This window comes from Aythya ferina (assembly GCF_964211825.1).
Source record: "Aythya ferina genome assembly, contig: HAP1_SCAFFOLD_86, whole genome shotgun sequence".
Lineage (NCBI taxonomy): Eukaryota > Metazoa > Chordata > Aves > Anseriformes > Anatidae > Aythya > Aythya ferina.
The window spans coordinates 454,641-464,578 of NW_028181429.1; the positions used below are offsets into that span (position 1 = coordinate 454,641).

A 9,938-nucleotide genomic window follows, 5' to 3' on the forward strand; every position below is an offset into this window, starting at 1 on the left:
TGCTTGGTTTCTGGAGATGAATTAAAAGATGGAATGCCTAACGGACCAGAGAAAAAATGCCTCTGTTTCAGCAGGTAAAGAAAGATAGATCCCTGTTATGTTTAAATTCTCAGGTCTGCTGAGTCTTTGTAAACAGTTCCAGCTGTTAAAAGTGCGAGGGGTGGTAGACGAAGGGGCAACATCAAGTTTGTGTGTTGAAGGGGTGCTTGGTATTCACAAGAAGAAAGGGTGGAGGGACTAAAGTTGTAATGAAGTTGCTCTGAATGACCAAATTGAAAAGCCCAGGCTTCTCTTCGTAAGCCAAAGTGATCCGTAGACTACCAGAACACGTTGACTTAATCCATGGCATTCTTTGAAAGACTCAAGACCACATAAATGTGCAGTCTGTCCTTTTAGCTAAAAATAGCCCAACTTTATGGGTTTGTGTTGCCACCTTTTGCCCTTCTGTTTTCCAGGATTGTTAAACCAGTAGTGAATTATGTAGCAGAAAGAAAACTGAGAAATGGCTTGTTAAAACACCTTGAGAAAAATGTGAATGGTGTCTTTATTTGTTAAGCCACCAAGTTGTGTTAATCTTGTGCTATTTTAGTATGGAAGTCATGCAAGCCCACAGTTGGAAAGTTAGATCATGTTGTCACAGCTGGATCAGTTATTTTTCTCAGTTTCTATTGCTGTGCTGTCCAGAAGATTTTCTGTCCTCTAGAGCAAGGCTAAGTCTCTAGCATCTTTGATTTAAGCCAGCAGAGGTACAGCCTGATTGTAGTGGGGAAACAAATGGTCCTCACCAATTTATTTTTAAATAAAAATAAATTTAAAATAAAGTATATAATAAATATATAATAAATAATAAATTTATAATAAAGTAAAGCAAGATTGCAGGGATATTAATTTGCAGTCTTGGTTTAGTAAAGAATAGGAAACACAAGGGAAGAAGGTGAAACAATTGGAATGAGTGAATAACTTAACTGGAAATCTTACATGTATTTAATGTACCGCTGCCATTTGGATTATTTGGGGAGGGAAAAGAAAGTCTATAGGAAAATTACTTGGAACATCTGTGTGTCTATTCAGCACCTCATTTATAAGCTTGTTTTCTTAACTCTTGTTCTAGGAGTGCTTTCTGCGAACCAACATCATGCCAGCCCCGTCTGCTAATAGTAGGAAAAGAAGGGTACGGCCAGGTTTCTTACGTGGCACCCGTGGTGTTGCACGCTTTGGAGAAGTTTCCCATTCACACCCTGGACCTTTGTGTTCTGCTTACAAACGTTGCATCGCCAGAAGAAATCTGCGGACAGGTACCTTTTTTTCTTTTTCTTCTCATCGGATTCACTGACTGTATGTAAAGGATCAATCGAGTTGCAAGTAAGGTGAGCAAAATTCATTGGTAATGGAGGTGGCCTTGTTTTAATGTGCTGGGATGTTTGCTTCTGTCTGAAAATCCCCTTTTCATTTAGACAGCACCACAAACAATCTGGATGTTGTACATGTCCACATTTTCCATACCCAATTTTACAGTGAGGCTGTTGCTAGCAGCTCAGGAAGCTGGGCGGTGTTGCTAATAAACATCTCTTTGTGGAAAGAAATGCTGCTCATGTCACTGGGATCCAGAAAGTAGTTCTCATTGCCTCCTAAGACTGTGTGCTCCCGGTAGATGGCTCTGTATCAGACTGCATGTCGGCTACTTTTTGTAGGCTTCTTCTAAATTATATTAGTAAGGCAACCAAGGTTTGGGGCTTCTGTTTATTTTGTTTTCGCACGGACATACACAACTTGTGCTGTTGCAGTATGTGCACTAAAAGCATTAACATTCAGAAAACACTTCATTTGCACGGTGATGTGGTTTTAACTAGAAAAAATGAACAGATTTGGTGCTTTTACTTTTAGGCAGGAAATCCATTTTCTTGTTTGGCGTCACTACCTTAAAATACTTTTACCTTTAGTGGAAACGTTTGAGAGCCATACAAGTAAGGACAGACATGTTACACGACTGAATACTGATGTGTCCCTTAAGCGGGACATTTCCTTTCTTTGTTATGCGATGATTGTGGCTGTGGCCATATAGCTACGGTGTCTAGCCACTGCCTGAATATATCCTTCCCATCTTCTGACTAGAGTTCTCCGAATACTGATAATCTGAAAGGGTGCACAGAGAAATTCCTTATGTGAAAGGATGCTTGCCACTCTGTTCACATAGTTTCATTTCATGGGGCAGTCAGATGGCTATGTAGCTATGTATTAAGAGGTTCTTGTACGTGTTTTAGTTTTCTTACGCAAGCTTTCCTTTTCACTAGCTGATCCGAAATGCTCAGAAGACAACACCAAGCACAATTTATGTCCCAGATATCCATTTATGGTGGGACAACGCTGGACCTGCCTTGAAACTTACTTTTCTAACTCTACTACGTAACATTCCAGCATTTTTGCCAGTTTTGCTGCTTGCTCCGTCTGATGTACGTCACTAGATCTCCCAGAAGAGGTATTTGTCAATACCTTCCTTACTATTTCTTCAGTGTCTTGCAATTTATGAATGCTTTCAGCATCAAAATGCTGTGCTTTCTTAAATGCATGCTGTTATTACTCAGGCACCCTAACAAATCACTTAAAATTTGCTTAGAGAAAAAAATACTGTGAAAGCATCTGCTTAAGTTTTTTTCTGAGTCAAGCAAGTGACTTTCACCCCCTTCTCACACATGCAAATAATAAATTAATACAATAATTCTGGTGGCTACAAAGTGGTTCAGTCAAGAATATGCAGTGCTTGAAATGACAAGAGGATGTTTTTACTGAAGAGATTTCTTCTGACAGTCTGCCATTCCATGCTATGTTGGGTAAACTGCTAATAATGCAATTTAGTAGAGAATTGAAACACTTTGATTAAAAAAAAATAAGTAAATCAGTTTCTTTCTTCATATAGGCCAAAGCTTTCCAAGCTGGAAAGCTGAGTTCCAATTTCTGCTAAAGTAACTTTGGAATCGAATTCTAGTTGTATTCCTAAATAAACTGTAGTAAAAGTAGGTGCAGAACTTCATTGACTTCTGAGAGTTTACATTAAGGGAAGGTGCCCAAAACAGGACCACGCTGTTGTCATTCTGATGATTTGGTCTCAGTCACTGGGGGAAGAGAACGGGTCTTACCTAGACGTGTTTATTATCAACTGCTTTGAAAGTGCTTGAGTTCCCACAGAAGTTTTTGTACAGGCTGTAAATTCCTTCTAAAATAAGTAGTGAAATTCCTCACCTACCTTTTAATACTAGAACTTGAAAATGGAGGAAGACGTAGAGGTACTAGCTACTTCAGACACCTTTTGGTAGAGAAATAAAAACTCAGCAAAAAGCCCTCACTTGTCTGCTGAAGCCTGTCTCTTCCCTCGATAGCCATAAAGGTTCTAAGTAAAGGCTGCAGCAAGACAAGTAAATACAAAGGAGGCGCTGTTGGATGTGGTGAAAGCCATTACTTTACCAGTGTAGCGTACAATCCCTTCAGCGAGCTTTAATTCTACAGGTGATTCTTAAAGGTGATATTTGAATTTGCCGTGCCAGCCTCTGAAAATGTAGCGTTTTAAGGCCAGGATGATAACTTTTTTCAGTTTGTGTTCTTCAGGTTATTCTTAATTTGAAAAGGTACTCGTCTTTTTGGAATAGAAGATGAGTTTTTTGTGGCTTTAAATCTGAAATGTCTTTCCTCCTTCTGCTTTAGATGCAAAAATTATTTAATAAGGAATTTGGAGAAGTGTGCAATATTGAGTTGCCTGGTAGGGCAGAGAGAGCAGCCTTTTTTTGAGGACCTAATTCTAAATGAAGTGGCTAAGCCTCCCGTAAAGAAAAGAGGTGAGGAGGATATGAGAAGTACATCTAAAACTTTCCTATCGAAGTTACTAGCTCTTTGGGCTTTGCTTTGGTGGTCATTTTCTGTCAGTAATTTGTCATATGCTTGTATTTGAGTACTGTAAATTGGCTAATTTTTCCTGATGAATTGAAGTTGATTGGACATTGGAAGTTGTGCCTGTAGCACCACCAGCTGAGCCTCAGAAGCCACAAGAGGAAGAAGTAGGGATGCTGGAGGAGGAAGAGGAGGATACCTTGCGTGACCTTAGAATTTTCTTGAGGGACGTTACTCACAGACTTGCCACTGACAGACGTTTCAGGGAATTTGCAAAGCCCGTTGACCCACAGAAGGTAAAGTAGTGCTGATCCGTGTGTGTCTGTAACTTCTCAGTGTTCGTACTTCTCAGCGTTTTGGGGAAGGTTCAACTTTGTTTTTAGGGCTGCACTGTAAGGATTTTGCAAGAAGCAGAGGCAGTGCTTTTACTTCTGCTGACTCTCAAATGTGTCTTATGGGATTATTCGCTGAAAGCCCTGGTTTCATTCTAAAAAGCCAGTCCAAATGCCAACACAGTTTGCTCGTGAAAAAGCTTTGACATGTAGGCGTGTCACAGCACTGCAAAGCACAGAGATCTTTCCTTATAATTACAAACAGTATTTACAGGACTACTTGAGTGAAGTCTGAAGCCCTTTCTTGGACTGTCAGTTCCTGTGGGAACAGGAATAGGAGCAGCAGTTTGTAAAACTAAGTTTTGAGATCCTGTTCTCTGTTTCATCTGGAACTCCTCAATAGGAATCAACCATAAGTGCAGTGTGTTTTCTTTTTCCTCCAATTGGCTGCTTAGATGCCTTTTTCTCCTTAATTTATGAGATAAGCCTAAACTAGGGGCGTATATTTCAAAGACAGATGTAACTTGAATATACCTGCGGATCAGCAAAGTCCTCTTGATGTGGGCCTCCACTGGCTTTTCTTCCCCTTTTCTCCTAGGTTCTTGAGCTGTGAAAAATCTAGACAGATACATATGTCCTCATCTGAACTGGTCATTAGGCTCCTCTTCTGGTCTGAGGGAAGAAATGAGCACCTCAGGGCCCAGTTATCTCATTCTAAAGTAGATGCCTGCAATAGGTACTTCACAGGTGCAATTCATGCACCTTTTCCTCAATGTCAACAACAAAGAGAATGCCGGATGGCTTGCTCAGCTTTCACTGTTGTGATTTTCTGAAGCAAAGTGAAATGAATCTCCCACCCTCAGTGTTTCTTCTCTACCATGCACGTGCTTCTGACCTCCCTACTTCTTGTTGTCCTCTCGTGGCCGCTCTAATGAAAAATGAAAAAGCCCTTCCATTTTTGAGAAGCAAACTGGTTAATTTCAGCATCTTCTGATGCATCGCAAATGTTCAGAGTTTTTAGGAAGTCGTTTATTTAAAGTCTTCAGAATAATTTTGGTAGACAGTGTGCAAGGTTAAGAAAACCTCTGAATGCTTGTATTTGATCTGCAGGTACCTGACTATGCCACAAGGATTAAAGAGCCGATGGATCTTTCAACAGTTCTGACTCAAATTGACTCGCGCCAGTACCTCGCTGCCGGAGACTAGCTGAAGGACATCGATCTAATCTGTAACAATGCCTTAGAGTACTACCCGGATCAAAGATCTACAGGTGAGGATGTGCTTTTTAGCCCTAGTTTAAAAAATCTGTCAAACGTATAGATGGATAAATGCTGTGTGCGGACAATAGACTTCGGATGGATTAGCTGATTTTGGACGTCCAGACTGTAAATATTTTATCATTTTGCTACTTGGGCATGGAATTGTGATATAAGTGTTCCCAAGGAACTAGTGCTTTTGTTTTAATTAACTTCGATGTTGTTATGCTGAAAATATTCACTGAGAGAACCTTTCGGAACCAACCTATGAAGAAAGCAATTTTCTTCTGTGATCAAAAGAGTTTCATTGGTTGGTAGACAACATTCAGTTAAAGTGTGTAAAATTTCAGATCGTCACAGCGCCTATGTTTTGCAAGACACTGCATATTCAATGGTGAGGAACGAACTGGATACAGAGTTTAGACGACTTTGTGAACAAATTAAAGAATCTCGTGAGAAAAGAGGTACGTGCTTTAACGCTAAGGATTTGAAGACTTGTCTCTGCATTTGTAACTGAAAATGCATGACGAAGATCTTTGGTATCTATTCTTTCTTGCAAGGTCGCACCTCTGCAGCGTGTGCTCCATGCGACAACTCCAAGTCACCACAGCAGAACCCTGCTACTGAAGACGAGAAACCAGATGAAGAGAGTAATGAAAATGAGGAGATGCCAGCGGCACCTGTAGATGCCAGTACACCCATTTCTAATGGCAAGTTGCATTTTATTCAGCTGCTCTTGTCATTCATACCTTCTCTGTTCTTGAGGCGCAACAGGTGTCTCTGATGCCTGGCTCTTTATGGCAGAGGTAGTTTGTTTTCAAATTGACTTCCAAATGGGAGAGAGAAATCCAGAGGTCATTCATTCAATATAGCGATGAATTAAAGTTCAAAGAAAGTTGGTTCATTTGATGTACTCTTACTGGAACTTCATTTTGTAAACAGAACGACCCCCCACTCAAGGATATGACAGCTTCCCTCCCGTACTAAAAATGATAGTACTCACCCTTGTAGGAGCAGCAATGTGAAGAAGGTCAAGGGCAGTAAGAAGGGTTCGAAGCTTTGATATAACAAGCCTTTCACTTTTTTTGACAGAGCTCCTAATAAGCATCTTTAGCAAGGTCTGGAGATGGGAGAAAAACTCAAACTAGATTTTAATTCTAGGATGTATAATGTCAAGCTTGACTGTTCCTCTGAACAGTCAATTGAATTTAAATTTTTTTAATTTAAATTAATTAGTTTATTTTTTTTTAATTTAAATTCAACTGAATTTAAAGTTTTGAATTTAAATTCCAATTGAATTTATTGAAAAAAATTCCAATTGAATTTAATGTTTTGTTGTTGTAGTTTTTCACGAAACACTAAGTTTATGTGAAAGGTTTTGCTGCAATATCTTTTTGCCAAGGATATTAAGCTTAAGTTATCCACAAGAAAACGGTGGGGAAAAGGAAGCTTTAGTTTTGAAAGTTTTTTTTTTTTTTTTTTTTTTTCTCTCCAGGTTTTTCTTGAGCACAGCAGCGTTTCAGTGTCTGCCTGCCATTAGTTGCCCCACTACCAAGTCAGGAGGGTCAATTAAACTTGCGTGAGGCAGAATTTCTTTATCTGAATCTACGTGGTTCACATAAATATATTCTTGTTTCCTTCTTTCCCTAGGATTATTCTTCTCCCAGTAATGAATGTTTCAACGGACACCGTTGAAGATCAATGAGCAAAAGCATCCTGCGGTGTTCAGTCTCCAGCTTTGAAGAAAGTATGGCGATACTGAGGGGAAATGTCAAGAGAAGACGCTTTTCAAGGTACTGTATTTCTATATGTTCAATCTCTGTTCGATTTGTAGATTGAAAAGCAAGAGAGAAAGCATGTGCAGTGAGTTGTGGCCTGATAAACCTCCGGCTAAAATCAGCAGAGGCCTATGAGCATGCTGATGGCGTACCAGTACCTTAAAACTAGAATCCCTCTTCTCAGTGAAAGTCTTCTGCTTTTCTAAAACAAACCTGTTTTTTTCCCCAACCCCTTTGAGGTGTTGTTGTGGTTTAACCCGGCCGGCAGCTAAACACCACACAGCCCTTCTGCAACCCTCCCACCTCCCTCTCTGGGATGGGGGAGAGAAACGGGACAGTGAAGCCCGCGAGTTGAGATAAAGACAGTTTATTAAGACAGGAAAATAATAATAATGATGATGATGATGATGATAGTACTGCTACTAGTAATGTGTACAAAACAAGTGATGTACAATGCAGTTGCTCACTACCCGCTGACCAGTGCCCAGTGTAACCCCTAGCAGCCCGGCTGCCCCGCCCTATCCATGGTGCAGCGTGTTGCCATAAGGCATAGAATTCTTTGGCCAGTTGGGGTCGGCCATCCTGAGTCTGTCCCCTCGCAGCTGTTGCTGTGCGCCGATTCTGATCGCCAATAGGACAGTGAGACACCGAAAGGTCCTTGGCTTGTTGTAAGTACTGCTCTGCAGCAATTGAAATATCGGGGTGGTATCAGCACTCTTCTAAACATCCTTTCACACATCCTCAGCCAAAACATAGCAACCTACCCGCTACTAGGAGGAGAACTAACGCTGTCCTAACTGAAACCAGGACATGTATCTTTTCCACTTGGGTGCTATTGCTCATAATTTTGAGAATTCAACATGAGCAAGCTAGGAAATGTGGGTACATACAGAACCGCGTGTATATGGCACACAACAGACTTGGGATGTGGATCCTGCGTGAGGCCTACAGGCTTCTCTTTGTATACCATGGAGCACTGGCTTGTAAACATGGTGAAATTTCCCATCCTTGATGGGTCTAATACAACAAGTCTTTTCTCCCTTCTCTGCCCTGTCCTCTTTCTTAATGTAGGCAGTTGAGAAAGCCAAAATTGGAACGAAAAAAAGAATATAACACAGGTAAGTGGCTGTAAGTCCCCGGGATACCTATTTACGCTGGTTACTGAAGAGGATGGCACTTGGTCACTCCATGGCTTTCATTTGGCCCCAAAGCCTTCTGTAGTCAGCTGAATTCACTCCTCAGTGACTTTTCTGTGAAGAGAGGTAGGTGCAAATAGGAGATTTTATGAATTCCTTGGGGAGGGAGCAGTGTGAATTGCAGCTTGGTAGGCACAAAGCAAACTGTTCTAATTGTGCAAAGTAAATCGATACTTGATAAGTTCAAACTTAGTTTTATAGTTGGCAAGCACAAAAGTAAACCTTAGCTGTGATCCTAGCAGCACAGTGGTGTAGCTCTTCCCTTCCCCTTGTCCTCTTAGCTCTTTTAATGACAGTGCAAGCAACCAACCTGTGCCAAAGGGTGCTGTATGGCAAACAATGGGCAGGCTTTTTTCTAAAAAGCACGAGTTTATGTGGTGTTTGGGTGTTTCTCTTGAAACGATTCTTCCCTCCTTGAGCTGTTAGATCCTAATGCAGGAAATGGAAGTGCTGCATGCATAAACAGAGTAATCAAACATACACCTCTTAGGAAGAGGCTTGCAATGTCCTAGTGTTTGTTTTGAGCACTGTTAGATACAGTTTGACATGAATGGAGTGAAAACACCTTAGAGAAAGGTGTTGATTGTTCTCACTTTTCCAAGACAGAAATAAGTGGAGTAGATTTCCCTCCTGCATGGAACAAAAGTTGCACGTTTGTTTTTGTCTGGCTAGCTTTCAGTCTCTTTAAAAATTTCCCTACAGGTCCCAGTTTTAAGTAGACAGTTTAAACGTGCAGAGCGATAAAGAAGTGGAATGCAGTGGTTGTGACACCAACTTCTGATCTGAAATGTAAAGAAAACTCAATCCACTTCAGGGTGCCTTTTTTGTTTGTCTGTTTCCATTTTACAAGAGCAACGGTGAAATAAGGAGAATCCCATCTTCACTGTTTCAAAATCCTTTGTTTCTGCGTTTCAGTCACCAGAACACTGAGGAGTAGAGCTGGTGCAAAAACTGTGAGACGAGTCCACGGAGAAAACAGGGACTTGGAGCTGCGCCGCAGCTGTAGAGTCGGACACAGGCGGTACTCGACTACTAACTCGTCCATTCTATTTGACAAACTTATGACAAAGTAAGTCATCTTTTCTTGCAGACCTCTTAGAATGATCTTTCTTAGCAAGCCTTTGCACTATGGCATGATGTTGGCCTCGACTTGCTCTTTAGTTTGACAGCAAAGAGGTATGGCTGCTCCTGGCATTTCCTTCCTGTTTACAGGGAGACACCGTTACCTGGCTAGATAAACAGATTTTCTTGAAGGTGCTATTTCAGCATATAAGAATTGATTTAAAAAACAACAACAACAACAACAAAAGTGCTTCATGGCTTGCTAGTTTTGTAATCTCACATTTCTGCAGGAATACTTGATTTGCTGCATTTCACCATTACACTCGTCAGCGCCGCTGATTCTGGTTTATCACTATTTGCATTGCAAATCTCCTTGTCCAAAGCTTAAACTGATGTATGCACTGCTTGAAAACAAAACCTGAAGTTGCAGAGCAG

At 40.8% G+C, this 9,938-nt stretch overlaps 1 long non-coding RNA gene across 1 annotated transcript; it reads left to right on the top strand.

The window, feature by feature from the left end:
* The first annotated feature begins 4,004 nt into the window (after positions 1–4,004).
* Positions 4,005–6,154, top strand: LOC311428493. The gene is made up of 4 exons (XR_014687739.1): positions 4,005–4,175; positions 5,322–5,481; positions 5,818–5,931; positions 6,028–6,154. It is a non-coding gene; the product is annotated as an uncharacterized lncRNA (long non-coding RNA).
* The last annotated feature ends 3,784 nt before the right edge of the window (positions 6,155–9,938 follow it).